The sequence below is a fragment of the Tasmannia lanceolata genome, unplaced genomic scaffold, assembly GCF_043159265.1.
Source record: "Tasmannia lanceolata isolate RefF3 unplaced genomic scaffold, GAP_Taslan_0.1 ptg000003l, whole genome shotgun sequence".
In the NCBI taxonomy this organism is placed as follows: Eukaryota; Viridiplantae; Streptophyta; class Magnoliopsida; order Canellales; family Winteraceae; genus Tasmannia; species Tasmannia lanceolata.
The window spans coordinates 57,193,414-57,214,234 of NW_027518680.1; the positions used below are offsets into that span (position 1 = coordinate 57,193,414).

General features: G+C 37.5%; 1 pseudogene across 1 annotated transcript; it reads left to right on the forward strand.

The window, feature by feature from the left end:
- Window positions 1-427: 427 nt before the first annotated feature.
- LOC143856434 (nuclear transport factor 2-like) lies at window positions 428-20,226 on the forward strand (annotated as a pseudogene). Its single transcript, XR_013238200.1, has 10 exons — window positions 428-523; window positions 2,915-3,017; window positions 3,149-3,286; window positions 4,838-5,141; window positions 5,313-5,551; window positions 5,638-5,836; window positions 6,651-6,772; window positions 6,878-6,943; window positions 18,872-18,942; window positions 19,644-20,226. The product of XR_013238200.1 is annotated as a nuclear transport factor 2-like (transcript).
- Window positions 20,227-20,821: the final 595 nt, after the last annotated feature.

The window sequence follows — 20,821 nt, forward strand, 5'->3', positions numbered from 1 at the left end:
TCTATTGGATGATTTAACACTAGATGAACGGCCAGGATCACCTCTAAAGGCATTCCTCGTCCTAGTACTCTAGGACAACCTAACCCAGAGATCGTCAAAATGACGAGAAAACCCTTAACAAATCAAACTAATTCCTAGAACAGCCATCGCTGGGCCCCATCATGAAGGTCTCAGATCAATGGATAGATGGTTATCTCCAACAATTCAGTCGATAAACGGTCAGGATCATATAGACAGCTGTGGGTGTACCCAGTCACGTGGACTCTGACTCAAAGCTACTATAAGATTAGGTAATAATAAATTCGCACCTGCTATAAGATGATTCGCTCATCAAAAAGCTTAAATTCTGCCAGAATTAAAGTTACAAGTGGGGTGAATCATCCTACAGAGGGTGCGAATCTATCACTGTCCATAAGATATGACTCTCTCTCTCTCTCTCTCTCTCCTATTAGAACTCAAATTCCTTTGGTCTCTGATTTATTAAAAAGGCTTCCTTTTTTTCACAGTGATTTCATCAGAGAAGGTAACTTTTTTTCTTTTTTGCTTCTGCCTTTTGATTTTTAATTTTTTTGCTATTAAATTCCTTGCATTCAATAAAGCCAAAATCGATTTCTTTCTTTATTTTTCTGAATGGTTTTTTTTTTTTTTGAAATATTCTTCAGTTGATTTTCAAGCTAATGTTTTTTTCTTTCTTGATTAGCTCATTGATTTTCATGATGTGGGTTTTCTTTATGAGTATTGATTGATTTCTCCTGCTAATCAGTTTTTTTGGTGAGTGTTTAGTTTTTACTTCTGGGTTTTTTTTTTTGTTATTTACAGATCTAGGGTTTCTTTCTCCTAATTAGGGTTTTTTTTTTTTTTTTTTCCTACCCTTTACTCTGGGTTTCTAGGGTTTTGTTGAGAACTTTAGGGTTTTGTCATTATTTACTCTGCTTCGATTTCAGGATTTTTTTTTTTCAAATTGGGCGTCTAGATTGCTTAGCTGACTTGAATCGAGCTTCTTATTTGATTGGTTCTGGATCTGTTTGTCAGATTGTGTTTTTTTTTTTTTAAAAATTTGGGTGAGATTTTGGGGGTTTTGATCTCCCTTTTTGTTTGTGTTTTTGGTTTTTGGGTGGGATTTTGGGGGACTTTGTGTGGGATTTGAGCTTCTTCTTTGATTATTACTATTCTCCTTTGCATTTATTATTTGTTTTGGATCTGTATGCTGTAGTTAACTTTCCAGGAATTTGTGTTGGGGATTTGTGGTGTTCTTATTCCCATATGTTTGCATATAGGTGTTTTTAATTTCTACAAATTTAGTTTCTATGGACTTCTGTAGGTTTAGGGTTTTACTGCTTTTTAGTATTCATTCTTATTGCTTGCATTTGACCGAGCTTTTTCATGCATTTTGTTAATTGGCATTGGATTGGTTTTCTGCAAGGTTTTAAATTTGATTTTCTGTTTCAATTTCGGTCACCACGGACACAGAAACAGTTTGGTTGGAAATTATTGTGGAAATCTTGTAAAATCACTGGAATGTATGTAAATTTATGTAAATGATAGAATTTTAAAATGAAACTTTAGGAAATGCCAGAATAAACACAAATAAGCACTTCGAAATCGTCACACAAGCAAGACAGACATCTATGATGGTTTAATAACATCAAACATCTTCGTGACACAAACTGTTTTTTTTTTTTTTTTGAAACAATTGTGACATGAACTTTCACTCATGTCTAACAATTCATCACATATCACATATCACATGTAATTCATATAAATATGTATGCATAATTTATACACTACACATTCCACCTGCAATTCCGGACCCCAACTAGTTTGGGACAAAGGCTTAGTTGAGTTGACATTCCACCTGCAGTTCATATGAATATAATTATGTAACACAATGATATGGTATACCACTGATTCACTTGTGATTTTGATTTCGATATGCGTTTTGGTTTTGGTATTGTTTCGGTGGGGATGAAAATTGAAACATTTCGGTTGTTCCATGCTAGTTTCGGTGAAATTTAAAATCATGGCTTTTGTACTTTCGATTTTTGTTATGGGGGGATGAGTGTGGTCAGGGATTTTCTATTGAGGTTGCGTTGTAATCTTACTCTCTTATGTTTTTGTGTCTAGGATTTTATTTGTTTGGGGTCATCTCAAATAATTTTATATTTTCGTAATTTTTGGGTGGAATTGAAATCTTGCTTCTTCATCGATTGCTGTTCAATTCGATTGGTGTAGCTTTTATTTTGGATATCTAGGAATTTGTGTTGGGATTTCATGATGTTTTCTCTCTCCCTGATGTTTTGGAAGTTTGTGATTCTCAGTACCGTTTCAAAATTCCTCGCATCAATTTTCGAATCGCTTGAGTCGGCTCTCTTTTACCTTGGCAGAGTTCTTGCCTGGGTTTTGCCCTGCCAAGATAATCAAAACTCCTTTAACTCTCCCAAGTTATGACTCTGCCAATTTAGTTCCTGGCCACGTTGAGTTGACTGGAATATGATTTGGCCTCATTTTGGCATGCATCTGCATTTTGAATCAATACACTATTTGGAATCCCCTTTAGGTTTTATACTTTATAATATTTTTCTGGTTCCGTTGAATCATGCTTCTTAATCAGCTATTGCTGTGGTTGGGGATTCATCATGCATTTCATTGATTTCTATCTGAATTTTATGCTGTATTTTATTTTTTCTTTAGGATTTGTGTTTCGGTTTCATGCTATTCTTATTGCTTATCTTATCAGGTTTTAGTCTTTAGTGTTTTTTGCATGATTGTGGTTCTTGAATGCCTAGATCCCATAGATACAACTTAGATATGTTTTTTTTCCCATTTTGCTGTTTGGATATGTCTCTTAGTTGTTTTTTTTTGTTTTGGATACTGAAATGGGTTCTCTCTCTTTTTTTCCCCCTGTTCTTGTAAGAAACTAAGAGACATCTGGGCGTGAGCACCAAACTGGTAGTAACTTTGCTGCAGAAATGGCATCGCAGACAGCGAGTCCTGCTCCTGCTCCTGGTGCCCAAGTGGTAGATACCATATTTTTATCTGTTTGTGGGTTTTTTGTGTATCTGTTTGTGGGAGCCGGTAACAAAATTGGGTGTCTACACTGTTATGACTTCTATGTTGTTGTTGTGAATGATGTTGAGTTGATTTGCAGGTTGGCAATGCCTTTGTTGAACAATATTACCATATTCTTCACCAATCGCCCGACTTGGTTTACAGATTTTACCAGGATTCGAGCGTGCTGAGCCGGCCCGAACCTAATGGTGTAATGACTTCAGTAACAACTATGCAAGTAAGTTTGTTAAGATGAAGGTTAGCCCTAGTTATTGTTCTTTGGTTTTCTATCAGTCTTTTTATTGCCTTAAGCCAATTGAGCAATGATAAACACAATTTCTGGAATAGTAATAAAATTTAGGGAAGCAGGTTTAATAGAATCTCTGTGTTTGAATTATCAGCTAGTACAGTTTATGCACTTTCTTCTGATCAATGGTAGTTTCGTGCTTTCTATCTTTTTTGCATTCTTTTCGCTTCTCATTTTTCTCTTGGTCTGCTGGAGTCTTTCACTGTATAATTTCTTTGATCATGACTTGCATATCTGCATGGATGCCCCCCAAAAGAACTTATACATGTTATTGTAGCGTAGGCATGGGCAGGAAGTGTTAAATATGGAGACCATGGAAAAGGCAGCACATCGATGCGTCCATGCGATGTGTCCAAGCAGATGTATTTTGAATTTTTGATATTAAGTAATTTATTATACAAGGCTCAGTTTACAATTCCGACTACCAATGTTGGTAGCCTGCCCAATTTCTATGTATTAGCATTTGTACGGTTGGTCAGTAGCAGGAATCATTCAACCTGTAGGTTCTACCATGGATGCCTAAAGCCCAAAAATCTCACCATTTTAATGATATCCACGGCCTGCGATTAGATGGTTAAAAAGACTGCTGAAGGGACCATTCATGCTGGGCCTGGTGTGTGAACTATGAATGCTCTCATCATTGTACACATGCCTTGTGTATGGTGGAGATTGGGGCAGACTAGCTGCATTACTAGTCCAGTAGTCCGGGTAGTGCTTTCCTATATGTTGCATTATATATAGTAGTAAATAATACCAACCTTTTTTTGTCAAAAGAATTTGTTTTTGGAAATAATACCAAGCTTTTGGAAATGTATCAAGATAATTTAAATAATGGATTTGCTCTGGAATTTTGCGGAAAGGTATTTTGTGGCTGACTGTTGCATGAGAGAACAGCGCATGAAATGCCTTTCCGCGAACTTCCCTAGCAAACCCCTTTAAATAATATCATGCGTTTTGAAATTAATCAAGATAAATTTTTTTTGAAATGAAATGAACCACGATAATTTAAAAGTACATTACCTATAAAAAAAATAATTAAAGACACATTACAAATATTTTTTATCGTAAATAAATAATATGAGAATATGATGTATTAGACATAGTCATAAATAATACCAACCTTTTTTCTTTTCAAAAGACCTTGCTTTTATAAATAATACCAAGCTTTCTGAACGTGTAGACAGGAAAATATATCAGGATAATTAACATGATTTCCAGTGATTGATTGGATGATTTTTATGGTCATGAATTTGCTATTTATGTTTTGTAAATTTTGTTTTCCGAATGAAGGTTTTGAAGTTTGATTTGCTTGGCCCGTTGCATTCTTGATAAAAAAAAGATGAATGCTAAAAAATTGAGCATCTAACTAAATTTAACATTTTGAATATAGATAGTATATTGTGTTGTCATACATTTTGAATATCCAATTAGAACTTAACATTTTGGTAATGAAGAATTTATTAACCTTTTATACTGATACAGGCCATCAATGAAAAGATTATGTCAGTAGACTACAAGGACTTTAAGGCAGAGATAAAGACCGCAGATGCACAGGAATCTCACGAGCGTGGAGTGATTGTTCTTGTAACTGGGTTCCTGACGGGGACGGACAATGTGAGAAGGAAATTTTCCCAGTCATTCTTCCTTGCCCCCCAAGACAAAGGTTACTTTGTCCTCAATGATGTTTTTAGGTACATGGATGAAGATGAATCTGCGGACGCCAATTCGTTGTTGGTTAATGGTAGCAGCGAAAGTGCCCAAACAGCTCCTTTAACACCTGATCCTGGTAAATTACCCCCCTTCCTCTCTCTCTCTCTCTCTCTCTCTCTCTCTCTCTCTCTCTCTCTCTCTCTCTCTCTCTCTGTGTCTGTCTTTCTAGTTTTATTTATACTTGTTTGTTTGTATTCAACAAATCTCTTTGAAACCATCATGGCCTTACATTTCTATCTACTTTCAGAGCCCACTCCAGCTCCAGATCATCATGTATCCAACCCTGCAGCATCTATATCTGAGGATGATCTTAACAATGGCGAGGAGGTTTATGACCCGTCGGACGACGAGGAAGTGCCGATTGTCGAAAAAAAGGTTATTGTGGACCCCCCAGCTCATTCAAGTCAAAATGAAGTGCGACCAGTTTCCGAGTTAGCATCTTCTTTGGTTCAAGAGGACGCTCCGAAGAAGTCTTATGCATCAATTGTAAGTGTAATGAAGACACCTTTTTGCACATGTAGATGTAAGTTTCTTCTTGCTTTCTATGTTTAGTGAAATGGTGTTGCATGCAGTTGAAAGATATGAAGGAGAATAAAGCATCTACTGCAGTGTATGTGCCTACTGCAGTGTATGTGCCTACCACTGCTACCCGGGTGGCACCTGCAAATGCCGAGAGACAGTCACTGGCGTCGGCATCACCTGCTCCAGTGCTGGAGACTCCTGCTCCTAGCGCCAACAATGCTTCTGAAAGCAGCATTCTTAATGATGAAGGTTTCTATCTCTTTTTTTTTCTCATATTAATGCATAAATATCTTCTTCTCAAGTTCCAACCAAGGTTTTAAATGTCGGTTTCGGCCACGGTTTCGATGGAAATTTCGACCGAAATCATGTAAAACTTAAACAGAAATTTTGTTTTTTTTTTTTTTTTAAATTTCCACCGACATGTATAAAATTTTGGTGGAAATTTAGGCCATTTTGGTGGAAATTTCGGTGGAAATCTTTAAATTTTGTCGGAAATCTTTACCGGCCGTTTGGATACGTGGATTTTAGAATCTGGGATTTCTTCGAAATTGTAGCTAAGAGATAAGAGAAGAAGTGGACCAGCCGTCGTTTTTTACTTCTTTCCCTTCTTTCCGTCAGCAAGAGAGTAGCAGATCCTCCAATATTTCCAGGTTTTAGAAATCTCAGGATGCAGGAGAGATTTTTAAAACCTGAATTTCTCACTTAAAATCCAAGAAATGCTGTGAGGACAACATACAACAGCTTGATCATGAACCCTCTTTTACACTGTTTTCAAACTAAAAACCTAGATTCTAAAATCCGCATATCCAAACGGCCCCTTAACATTTCGGTAGAAATTTTGTAAATAAGGGTGAAAAACGATATTTCAACCGAAATTTTGGGGAAATCAGGTAAAAATCCGATTCAATTTACTTTCGGTTTCGGTCCAAACAGAAACCGAAATATTTCTGCCAAAATTCTGGATTTCGGCCAAAATTTAAAACTATGGTTCTAACAGTTTGCTTTGAAGTTAGATGTATTCATATAATATATTATTCTAAGATAGCTATTCTTTTCCTTGCAGCAGAGAGTCATTCCATCTATATCCGGGGTTTGCCTCTGAATTTAACAGTTGCCGAACTTGAGGAGTTCTTCACGAAATTCGGACCCGTCAAGCCTGATGGTGTCCAAGTCAGAAGCATTAGGGTGTGCCTCACACATACCATTGTTCTACTCTTGTCCGGTTTGATAATTTTGAGCTATATATATATATATTTATTTATTTTTCTTTTCTTTTCTTAACATGTGCAGCCACAAGGATTCTGTTTCGGCTTTGTTGAATTTGAGTCATCAAGTTCCATGCATAGTGCAATTGAGGTATGGGCGTTGCACCTGCCGACTAATTTTCTGTCAAATATTCTTTTTTTTTCTTATTGAAAATGTTTGGCCATTTGCCAATAGGCAAAGATAATTAGACATGGTTTAAACAGTTTGATTAGCTCTTTCTTGATAATAAATTTACTGTTATCTTTTTTTTTCTGAAATGGTAAAATATACTGTTATCTTAACTGAACTGTTAAGTTTTTGTATTTCTAAGCTAAAAATCTAAGGGGAAGAGAGAGAAGTCGTATCGGTGTGTGGACAGGTGAAGTCTCCACAATATGGAATACCTGATAATTGAATTCTCAACTTTTAGAACCAACATGTCAATTTCTGTTCGGAATGGGGAAAAATTATTTTTGGTCGGATAAGTGGTTTGGTGAACTGTTGGCTTCTGTGTTTCCAAATCTCTTAGCAACATTTCTTTACCCTAGAGCATCCATCTCTGATTATCCAGACATCTCTAAATCTAATAAGGTGATCATTCCTATTTTGAGGGCATGGTTTTAAACTTCCACCGACATGTGTTGACTTCTGTGGGGACCGAAGTTGAAGTCTGAAGCTTGATTCGTTGTGGCACACCCACATAACTGAAAAACCTCATTTATCTAGGGAATATTAATGTCATTCCATTATAAGATGAGTAGGTTGAAAAAAGTAAAATAAATGACATGCTCACGAACTTTCAAAATATGCGAAATATCTATGTTTAAAATGAATCTTACTGTTCCATATGCATGCTATCTCGAGTGTCAACAATTGTTTGACCTTGTTAAACCATTATGGATGGTACCACGTGCGAGGACAAGGATAGGTAGAAGAAAAAACTAGATTAGTTCCTCCATATCAATGGTAGCATGTACGAGGACACAGAATCATCTAAGAGATTGCCGATTTTTACTTGGCTTTATATTCAGCTAAGGATGAGGGTAATCCTAGAATAGATGAGCTCGATTTCGGTTCAATTGAAGAGGTAGACTGAGAAGCCCTTGAAAAACCATTTGATGAAAAAACTAGATTAGTTCCTCCATATCAATGGTAGCATGTACGAGGACACAGAATCATCTAAGAGATTGCCGATTTTTACTTGGCTTTATATTCAGCTAAGGATGAGGGTAATCCTAGAATAGATGAGCTCGATTTCGGTTCAATTGAAGAGGTAGACTGAGAAGCCCTTGAAAAACCATTTGATGAGGAGATAAGGGTCAAACTATTTCTTTGAGCAAAGATCTTGCCCCTAGGCTGGATGGTTTCTGCTTTGCTTTCCTTTAGTTTTGCTGGGAAGTTGTGAAAAGGGCTATGTGGAAGATATTTCCCGAAGGTTTGGTACTAGATAAAAGCACGAGAGCTACCTTCGTTGTGACTGTCTATCATTAAAGTCAAAGGTGTGGTTAAAATTATGAACTTCAGGCCGATCTGTCTGGTGGGATGTCTTTATAAACACCTAGCTAAAGTTTTTACAAACATATTGAAATACAAGGTGACGACCCAAGAGGGCGGGGGGTGAACTGGCTATTTAAAAATTTTGAGCTTAATTAATTGAGTTACTAAAATCAATTTGCACATTAAGCCTTAACAAGTTTAACCCTTGATCAGTCAATAAGAATATTAAGAGCTAGGGTTTGGATGTTACTATAAATATGCATTCACTAACCCTTGTTCAATTAAAACATAGACATAAGTTGGGTTAGAGATTACCAATCACCACAATGTGCAAATGAGAAAGAGAAGAAGAAAGCATCCACAAGGCACAAGATTTATAGTGGTTCGGTCACAACTTGACCTACTCCACTCTTCCGAGTTTTCCTCCTTGGGAATCTTCACTAACTAATAAGATTCTTCAAAGGGTGAACTCAAAGCCTTACACCAACTCCTTCTTCAAAGGGATCACACCCTTTTCTACACGAAGCCTTTGCAATGACACCTTCCTCGTACAATTGATTTACCTTTCTTTCCGGGCCAAATCGGAGACCCTCAAACATAGAATGAAGAAATAAAAAGAAAGAAACTCTCAATGCTTATTGATAGGCTGATTACAACATTTAAAGCTCACAAACTCTCAAAGGAATATATACAAATGTAAAGCCTATGGAGATCCTCTTGATAGAATGTAAAATTACAAGTTCAAAGAGGTTTAACCTTTTCATATAAAAGTTTAGGTTCAAGAAGATGGGATTTGATCTTGCAAAAGGTTGTGTAGAAAGGTTTTTGATAATGTATATATAGCCCACAAAGAAATATGACCGTTTGGGGGTAAAACTGTAATTTACAGGGTTGAAAAAGTCAACCTGCGAAAGCTCCAACGGATCTATTTCCCAGTCGCAGGGGTCGACCGAGGCACGACAGTCGCCCGCCCTTATCGGGCTCTTCTTTTGAAATTCAAAATTCATACCAGCGCGGTCGACCGGCCCACTGACTGTCGCCCGGCGAGGGCTTACTGTTTGAATTAACTTTTCGCTCAAAACACTATCGCGGTCGACCGGACCCATGGAGGTCGACTTCCCACACCATACTGGATTGTTTCTGTTTGAAACAGAAACATATTCGCGGTTGCCCCGGTCGACTGGCCTGATAGAATTCTTAATGGCCTGGATTTTCAGGTATCATCCCTCGGTCGCCCGGCCTAGCCCGGTCGACCGGCCCTGAGTAAAATTCCATTTTAACTTTAAAATCCAGGAGCTTTTGGGCTATGGTCTTTGGGCTTTAGTCCAAGGTTTTCAAACACATTTTTGGGTGTGTTGATGGTTTTCAAAGATGTAAAATGTTAAGTATAAAAACCATTTTGAAAACCTTTTGAAGGTGCATTTTATATAAAATCAAGAGGACTCCAAATACATTCTAAAAATAAGAACCTTGAGTCTTCTTGGAATGTCTTGGCTCCTTTGCACTTTCTTGGACTTCTTCGGTTTGGGTGAACATTTTGACTTTGTCTTGGCTCTTGTGACATCCTCCAATCTTCACTGCATGTTGTGAGGTGCATGAGGTGTCACTAATGACTTGTTCAACACCAAGCTTCTTCTTGACATTTGCTTAGGGAACTTGTGGGATCTTCTTCATGATGAACTTCTTTACTTGAACACCTTCAAATGAGGATGTCTTCACTGTAGGTGCAAGCTCTTCGTTCTTTTGATCCTTGATCCACAAGTCATGTGTTGTGAAGAGTTGTGTAATGACGATTATGACATGAAAGTTCTGTATACAACACAACATCTCAAAGGAACACATTAGTCTGTCAATGCTAATCAATTTGTGTTTGCTAGCATCAAAACAAGAAGGTAAGGTGAATGATTGAACCATGTGCACCCTTAGGATTACATTTTTCCCATTTTTGATGATGGCAAACAAATTGATTATGGAGGAAGAAGATATCAACAAATATATGAATAAGCATGATATGATATACATAATAGAGCATAGCTCCCCCTCACTATATGCACAAGTATAATTAATAACTATAAAACATTTGGTGCATATACAATTGGACTACCTAATCAATTCTCAAAATTCTCCCTCTTTTGGCAACAGCAAAAAGGTAAGAATCAGCAAGTGAAAGTACAAGTGGGGTGTCAAGATGGATAATAGTTTTGCTAAGCTATGTGCCTTGTACATGATGATACATTTAAGCTCTAAAATGATGCTCATCAAAGAAAAATAAAAGTGAAATGCATGATAAGCCAATTTTTTTTTTTTTGATCAAATGATTTGGAAGTTAAGCACAATAATAGGTGCAATAAACATTGTGACCACATCACATTGATCTATATAATCATGAATATATAGCCATTGAGTTTTCCTCTATGAATATGTCATAGGCCCTAGGTAAAACCTGTGTTGGAGGGCATGACAAGGTACAATGATGCAAGGTGAATGATTTAAACACTTGGACTTTATTTACAACTTTTGAAGGTAGATAAGTATCTACCTGAACAAAGATATGCTCAGATCTATGACTTAATCATTTAAGTTTACAAGTTGCATTTTGATGGGGATTTTTTGTTTTAGGCAGAGAAGTCTCTTCCTGAGCATGAACATGCTTAGAACTATAACATAACTTTTGAGTTTAAGTTTGTTTGACCCTAAATGATTATACATTTATAAGTGACAAGCTCCCCCTGATTATGTGCAATTAATCTAAATGTATTGGACTCTAGCACATAAGCCCATGATTTTTAATCACCTTACCCATTTCAATTTTTGCTCCATTCAAATGAGAAGTACATTTTGAATTAGAATGGATGATTATTAGACATATTGAAACAACTACAGTCTAATAAATACATGGATACCAAAGTAATAAACAATCAAAGGAATACATATCCATGGCAACAAAAAGAACGGATGTATATATAAGATGAGACATGAAAAGATCCCATATACATGAATGAATGATGGAAGAGACACACCCTCTTCACATCATGAACCAAAATAAAAACAAAAAGAACAGGCCCCTTGCTGGGCAGATATCCTATTATATCCATAATCATGCCACACAAGGTATATTCATCCACATATCATAAAGCCCATACTGGGCATGTACAAACCAAAATAAAAGCCCAGATCGGGCATAACCATCATCTATGAAGAAAATAAAACATAGTCTAAAAGCCTAAATTGGGCAGGAAGAAGGAACTGGAGAGTCCATCATGTCTTTGAAGGAGGTTGATCACTGAGAGGAGTTGATGAGTAATATCGAAGCGGACGGGATTCTGATATAGCCTTTAATAACTCGTCATGCTCTCAAGCTCTTGCTTTCCTGTCTGTTGCTACGGTATCCATAAGTTGAGAATACTCAGTAGCCCTCTGAGTCTCAGCCCCAGCAAGTCGCCCTATCTCTGTGCTCATCTGGTCAATTCGTCTGGCAAGATGCTCATATGATCTCTGAGGCTGAGTAGTTTGACCTTGCTCATCTTCAGTCTGACCTCTTGGTACTTCACTAGAACCAACTCGACTGCTATCTCTTCCTGGGATATTTCTTATTCCAATTTGAATTAGGGTAGAGGAATCGATTATAGGATTCGAAAGTGTGAAGTGGGCCTTCATCAAATCTACTCCATTATACTTTAGTAGCTTAGTGATGGGCATTCCATAGGGTAAACCTCTTTTTTTTTTCTTGACTGCTTTATCCATGAATCCTAAGATAATGGTACTGAGGTTCAGTCGAATCTTCTTAATAATGCAGCGAGTTAAAAAAGGCTTCAAATGGCTTGACTGTATCAAGATTTTCGGCCCTTGAAGTAAGATTGTGAATCACAACTTTATGGATTATTCTGGCCTGATGATTCATTTGATTAGACATGACATTAAAATTTTCACCTGTAGGGGGGAAGGTTCCTACAGTTTCGTAAACATCTTTCCATGGGAAGAGATGATTCTCAATGTCATCTTTTCCCCAAAAGATTCTCTTTCCACTATTATGGACATCCAGAACAAATTTCTGCCACATTCAACACAAACTGTGATTTGCAGTAGCTATTCATTACTGCACCTCCATGTGATGTTGAGAGATTTGCATAAAAGAACTTTACAAGCTCGGGGAAGATTAAGGAGTTAGATTCTAGAAATGTTACCCATCCTTGTGCTGCAAAGAGATTGAAGAGATCAAACTCTATAAGGTCATTAATCTCGACTTTCCTTCCTGAGATGATCAGTCTATTCTTGAGAAGCTTGTACTTTTCTTGTGCTTGTTGGTTGAAGAAATGTTCATTAGAAAATTCATCTTCTTTTGATTTGCATCTTAGCCTCTTATCTTTATGCGCAAGCATCTTAGTTCTTGAGGATTCCATTCTAGGGTTAGGATTTTGTGAAAGAGATATGAGAGACGAAGAATGAAATGAAGAGATGAAAATGAAAAGAAGATTAGAGATTAATAGAGATATGGTAAGGGAAATAAAGAACAAGAATATGGAGAGATTCAATGGAGAGAATCGACGAAGAAGGAAAGAGAATGAGAAATGGAAGAAGGGAAATGGATCAAACATCACTAAAATGCCTTTAATTTTGAAGCTTTGGCCCTGAAAATTGATTTAGAAATGTAGAGCAAAAACCCTAAGAGAAAAACAAATGGCGGGAGTGAAAAAATAAAACGGCGGAGCCCTTTAAAAGCAGTTTTCAATCGTCGCGGTCGACCGGGCTATCGCGGTCGCCAGCTATGACGGTACTGTCCGTTTTTATTTTTCACTCGCGACCATCCGCGGTCGACCGGGTTCACGCGGTCGTCCGCCGCGACGCTACTGTCAATTTTCCATTTTTGTCCAGATTGCCTTCTACTGTCGTTCTCCGATGCTCGGTCGACCGCCACACCCTTATTTTCAATTTCTTGATATTTTTCAAGGGATTTTGTGGACAAATCGATTTTCTCCTATTTTTCTCACATTCATAGGATTCTAATGAACATGTAAACTCGATCCCTGGGCTATGTGAGGACTCCTAAAAACTCATTTCTATTTTTCGATCACTTAAGCTCGAATGAATGAATGGATATATGTTTTCAATGAAGTTTTTTGTGGATGCACTAGATGAATTTTGCTAGATACACAATATGATACATGTTGATCTATATCTAGCAATGTTTGACATGTTAGCTCTTCTAGTTGTGGATGCTAAGTGCATATATGTGCGTTTTTGCACTTAGATGGATTTTTCTAAAAGATTTTCAATAAAGTACCAGCGTAGTCTAGAAACGTAGTTTCTTGTTTTCTACATAAACTATGAGATATATGATATGATAATGAAGCTCAATAAGTAAGGATACATTCTATTAAATACATGACTAATGATGTGTATCTATGCTTGATTATAAAATGATGTCATTTAAGCACGAATGATCTGGATACAATGAATGCAACATTGAAATAGTATCTAGAAAGAATTCATATGATATAACAATGAAAGCACAACCCCATATATTAATAATTTTAAATAATGAGTTGAGTGGGGGATTTTGGAACCCAAATCCATTTGGTTCCAATCAAGTTTCTGTGTGGGAGTGTATCTTTTCTTATCCACACAAACTTGCTTGATTTCACAAATCTAAGCCTACACATAGATTTGTGATGCCATAATCTACCACAATATGAACATGAATAAGTGTGGGTAGATAAAGAGCAACTAGAACCACAAGAATACATATGATGACAAACATGCTTGTTATTTTCTTCTTGTATTCTTTGGTTCTTCATAGAGAGTTCTTTATTAACTAATTTGATCTCATACAATTGATTTTCAAAGCAATCTGTTTGTTGAGATAAATTAGCTTTTAATTTTTCTTCATTCTCACAAACAAGTTTTTATTCTTCATTTAAATTCTTGTTTGTGGTTTCAAGGCTTTCATTTTCTTTTCCAAGGATATTGCACTGTTTAATTAAGTCATCATTCTTGTTTATCAAGATCTTACTCAAATGACTTAATTTTTCTTTTCTTTTGAAACAATCATTAACTTCTGATTTCAAATTTTCAATTTGTTTTTCTAAATCGGAAATTGAATGTTTGAAAGAATTCTCCTTTGCAAAAGATTTTTGTTGATTCTCTTTTTGTTCAACAACCGTATTTTTATCATTTAAAAAGAGAGTATCATTTTTCTCATAAAATTTTTCAAAATTAGTCCAAATATCTTTTGCATTGGAACATGATGAAATCTTCTCAAAAACATTGGGACATAGTCCACAACATATTATAATAATAGCTTTTGAATTTAATGAAAATAATTTTGTATCATTTTTAATGTATTTCCTTGGAATAGAAAATCCCCTTTTAATGACATCTAAGATGTCAAAGTCTATGAATTTGAGATAGGCAAGCATTCTAATTTTCAACCTCTAAAATTTGTTCCATAAAAAAATGGAGGAATTATAGCAGATCGGCCTAGCTCAAAATCCATTGGATTGTCACGGATCTTTATCTCTTGTAGATTTTGAAGAAAAAAATCTCTTTAAGAGCCTTGCTTTGATACCAAGTGAAATACAAGGTGACAACCCAAGAAGCGGGGGGGGGGGGGGGGGTGAATTGGCTACTTAAAAATTTGGAGCTTAATTAATTGAGTTACTAAAATCAATTTCCACATTAAGCCTTAACAAGTTTAACCCAAGGGGGAGGGGGGTGAATTGGCTACTTAAAAATTTGGAGCTTAATTAATTGAGTTACTAAAATCAATTTGCACATTAAGCCTTAACAAGTTTAACCCTTGATTAATCAATAAGGATACTAAGAGCTAGGATTTGATAAGGATACTAAGAGCTTTGATAAGGATCCTAGCTCTAAGGATGCTACGAGCTAGGATTTGATAAGGATACTAAGAGTTCTTAGTATCAATAAGGATACTAAGAGCTTTGATACCAAGTGAAATACAAGGTGACAACCCAAGGGGAGGGGGGGTGAATTGGCTACTTAAAAATTTGGAGCTTAATTAATTGAGTTACTAAAATCAATTTGCACATTAAGCCTTAACAAGTTTAACCCTTGATCAATCAATAAGGATACTAAGAGCTAGGATTTGGATGTTACTTTAAATATGCATTCACTAACCCTTGTTCAATTAAAACATAGACATAAGTTGGGTTAGAGATTACCAATCACCACAATGTGCAAATGAGAACGAGAAGAAGAAAGCATCGACAAGGCACAAGATATATAGTGGTTCGGTCACAACTTGACCTACTCTACTCTTCCAAGTTTTCCTCCTTATGATTCTTCACTAACCAATAAGATTCTTCAAAGGGTGAATCTCAAAGCCTTACACCAATTCCTTCAAAGGGATTACACTCTTTTCTGCACGAAGCCTTTCCGACGACACCTTCCTCGTACAATTGATTTACCTTTCTTTCCGGGCCAAATCGGAGACCCTCAAACATAGAATGAAGAAATAAAAAGAAAGAAACTCGCAATGCCTCTTGATAGGGTGATTACAACATTTAAAGCTCAAAAACTCTCCAAGGAATATATACAAATGTAAAGCCTATGGAGATCCTCTTGATAGAATGTAAAATTACAAGTTCAAAGAGGTTTAACCTTTCATATGAGAGTTTAGGTTCAAGAAGATGGGATTTGATCTTGCAAAAGGTTGTGTAGAAAGGTTTTTGATAGTGTATATATAGCCCACAAAGAAATATGACCGTTTGGGGGTAAAACTATAATTTACAGGGTTGAAAAAGTTAACATGTGAAAGCCCCGACGGATCTATTTCCCAGTCGCGGCGGTCGACCGAGGCACGGCGGTCGCCCGCCCTTATCGGGCTCTTCTTTTGAAATGCAAAATTCATACCGGCGTGGTCGACCGGCCCACTAGCGGTCGCCCGACGAGGGCTTACTGTTTGAATTAACTTTTTGCTCAAAACACTATCGCGGTCGACCGGACCCATGGAGGTCGACCGCCCACACCATACTGGATTGTTTCTGTTTGAAACAGAAACATATCCGCGGTTGCCCCGGTCGACCGGCCTGATAGAATTCGAGATGGCATGGATTTCCAGGTTCCATCCTGCGGTCGCCCGGCCCTGAGTAAAATTCCATTTTAACTTTAAAATCCAGGGGCTTTTGGGCTATGGTCTTTGGGCTTTAGTCCAAGATTTTCAAACACATTTTTGGGTGTGTTGATGGTTTTCAAAGATGTAAAATGTTAAGTATAAAAACCATTTTGAAAACCTTTTGAAGGTGCATTTTATATAAAATCAAGAGGACTCCAAATACATTCTAAAAATAAGAACCTTGAGTCTTCTTGGAATGTCTTGGCTCCTTTGCACTTTTTTGGACTTCTTCGGCTTGGGTGAACATCTTGACTTTGTCTTGGCTTTTCTGACATCCTCCAATCTTCACTGCATGTTGTGAGGTGCATGAGGTGTCACTAATGACTTGTTCAACACCAAGCTTCTTCTTGACATTTGCTTAGGGAACTTGTGGGATCTTCTTCATGATGAACTTCTTTACTTGAACACCTTCAAATGAGGATGTCTTCACTGTAGGTGCAAGCTCTTCGTTCTTTTGATCCTTGATCCACAAGTCATGTGTTGTGAAGAGTTGTGTAATGACGATTATGACATGAAAGTTCTGTATACAACACAACATCTCAAAGCAACACATTAGTCTGTCAATGCTAATCAATTTGTGTTTGCTAGCATCAAAACAAAAAGGTAAGGTGAATGATTGAACCAATGTGCACCCTTGGGCTTTCACATATTGAAGGTCGTGCATAAGGTGATTTCTAATAATCAATCTGCTTTCCGATGAACGTGGTTTACGGGTGAATGCGTGCGTCCATAGGGATTGGTCCCGCTCTAAAATGGGGTGGGGATACCCTACGTTATCAAAAAAAAAAAAAATCAATCTGCCGCACTAAATTCTGGATAGTGCCTTAATAGCTAATGAGGTTGACTTTTATTTCAAGAATGGGAGGAAAGATGTAGTGTGTGCAAGTTGGATATGGAGAAGGCGTATGACATAGTGGAATAGGACTGTCACGGTTACCTAATGGGGTGGATGGGCTTTTGCTCTCAGTGGCTGTGCTTAGATGATGAGTTGCATCTCCTCTGCATGGTTCTCCATTTTGGTTAATTGGTGCCCCAATGGATTTTCAAATCCTTTCAAGGTTTGAAGCAAGGTGATCCTCTATCCCCTTTTCTGTTCCATATTGTTGCTGTAACCCTCAGTAGAATGTTGGACAAAAGAAGAAGATTCTGACTCATTTAAGAATTAATATTGGTCCTCAGGGAGTGGAAGTATCCCACCTCCAGTTCTCAGAAGTTCTTTGGTGTTATGAGATAGTTACGGGGCAAAAGTCAAATTTTCTGAAGTTGAAATTGATCTGTATTTCCAGGGTGCTCTATGGATCATTTTCGGGCCTCTTATCTGGACCTTCCTCTAGTTTGAGGTGCAGACCTAAAAAGAGGGCTTGAGACCCAACAGTGGAAAAGCTCTGAAAGTATCTTAGTAAGGCTCACCCCGAGAGATAAGTGCTCTCCTGTTCTATCTTTCCTAGAGCCTTTAGCAGCCAAGTTAGGACGGGAGTTGCTCAATATCATTTAATTAAGTTGGCCATAGCTCCTCCTTTTTGTAGAAATTTGGCACTTAATTTTTTTTTTCACAAGAAGCAAACATGAGATAACAAATCAAATTGTTCCAATAAGACTTTGTTTTATTGATATTACTATTCACTATTTCTTGAAGCATGATTTTTATCCCAGATGAGCCATACAGCCAAGAAACCGACATTCAAGATGTATATCTGTGTGAGCATTAGTAATTAGATGTTGCATACTTGCATCTTTCTTGTAACCACGTAGTAGGAGTATAAACCTAACATGCTCCAAGGTTGGAAGAGATATTTTTCTGAAATGGCAGATATGTTCACTCTATAAATAAACAAGCTGGATCTGGTGTATCCTTGGGGATTTGCCTTTAATATTTCCTGCTGTGGATTGGTGATCCCAACCTGTCTCAGACTCTGCTTCCAGCTTCATAGTGACCTAGGGCTTTCCAAATCCCTTGCATCACAATTGATTTGTGAGAGAATGAACTCTCATTGGTTTTATGGTAGCAAGGGGTGGGTTTATTTGCCTACGCTGTAAAGCTTCTCTACCCCCCCTTGTGTTGGAAGTGACTTGTGAAAATTAGCTTTAATCGATTTTACTGTAGCTAGAGTGGTGGAGTGGTTATGGAACCTAGATAATGATATTGATGATGCCTTAAACGTACTCTACATGTAGATACCAAGTCTACTTAGTTCTCTTAACATTAAATTTATTATAACCATTAATCTTCCATAGTGGAGCAAAGTAAAAAACTTTATTGTTTCTTTGAAATGTTTGTATTCTTTCTAAAAACCATTCCTCAATTTTCATTTGCTTGTAATACCCTGGTTACTTCAATTTTTCCAGAGAACTGAAGTACCCAATATGCTATTGCATTTTAAACATCTTGCCATTGGTAAATGTTTCAGGCTTCACCTGTCACAATTGGGGGGCGTCAAGCTTTTGTTGAGGAGAAGAGGCATACTACATCTCGAGGCAAGTGAAAGATTTAGTAATTTTGAACTTCTTGTCCGCATCTTGTAGGGTTCCAATACATGATATTGAAAAGCGTTTAAAATACTTGGTCATCAACTTGAATCTCACTTGACTAGGTTTGGATGGGCTAGGGAAGTGACTGTAAACTCCAATTTTTTAAGAAAAAGCCTTGCCAGTGATGGGCGTGGCTGGATTGTTTATAAAATTGTGCAGTTTTAGTTGGCACCTGGGGCTAATTTGAAAGGCTAATTTTCTGATTAAACAATATGAGCTTTTGGACATTGATCTAGAAACAAGTGAAGTTGGTTTAACTTTGTGAGGTTCCTGATCGAGTCTTTGGTTAATTTGCATTTTGGATGGGTTGTATTCATTTTACTCAGAAAGAAAAAGAGAACTTTGACACAACCCCACACTAAAAAGGGTAGCCCAGTGCATGAGGCTCCTGCCATTGCAGGGTCTGGGGAGGGCTAGATGTACGCAGCCTTACCCCTGCTTTGCAGAGAGGCTGTTTCTGTGATGCGAACCCGGGACCACTAGGTCACAAGTGAGCAACCTTACCGTTGCGCCAAGGCTTGCCCCTGTACTTTTCAAATTTTAACCACACTTTGCTTCTTATCTATAAATGGGTTTTGCTTCAGTCAGCATTATTGTGTAGAAATTTTAAAAGTTCTCAAAACTAACAATGCTGTTGTCTTCTTCAGTTAGTGGTGGTGGTGGCGGCGGCGGTGGTGGGAGAGTGCGGTTCTCTCCCGGAAGGGGCAATTTCCGAAGCGACAGTTTCAGAGGCCGTGGGAATTTTGGAGGCCGTGGCTACGTCAGAAGTGATTTCGGTGGCAGAGGTGAGTTTTCAGGCCGTGGTCGGGGAGGTTCATCCGGCCGCAGTGGCAAGAGTTATCAAAGGGTTGATCAGAATGGGAACACAGAGTCCCCCACCCAGGTGGGGTGAATCAGACTTGTGTTTCTCCTTTAAACCAGGTGCGGCAAAGAACCATACAAGGTGATGATTTTCATCTGACCCTTTGGTTCCTGAATGCTTTATATTTGGAGGTAATGTGATTTTATAGATGTAAACAACTGTGAGTAAAAATTCATTTTTGACTGTGCGTAGAGTTAGGCTAAGGGCATGTCTAACATAGGATTTTCTTCCTTTTTTTAAGTTGAGATTTATGTCTAAAGATGTGGTATTGTCAATAACCAAGATAGCAAACTTGCTGAAAGAGAATGATATTGAACTGTTGCAAATCTGCATGTATTTCCGTTTTCTTTCTAAAGTCTGGTTTGTTTGAAATATTGTTGTCCACTGCATAATTTTTTATACATTTGTCTTGTGGGCCCTAAAAGATGACTCATAATCAAATCTGGCCGTTCATTTACTGACAAAGCTAACTGATTGGCCTCCGGAATAATCTAATCATTGGCTTGTAATCAAATAAAAGAATGGGTAACCCTCCATATTGATTGTTCAAATGCTGCCAAGTGGACGATTAAGATGAAACTGCAACTTTTCGGCTGTGGTACTATCTTTCTCTTGCAAATTCTCCACAAATAGGGCATATTTGGCAGCCATGAATTTTTTTTCATGGAATATTAGCTTAGCAAGTGTTGAGAGAGCAGGGAGAGTGGAAGAGGGAGAGAATTGGGAGGGCATGAGTGAGGAGATGATGATAATTGGAAGAAAAATAAGGAAAAATTAAACTCTATTCTGAATAGAGATTTTCTTTTCCCTGTTTGTCACCCACTTCTGAACATCTCCTCTCTCTCTTGCCCCCTCAATTCTCTTCCTTTCCCACCACTTGATAAATGAATGTTCCATGGAAAAAAACTTTCATCGCTGCTATACATGGCCTTAGCTCTTCCTTAAAATGAACATCCAATTGCTGGAA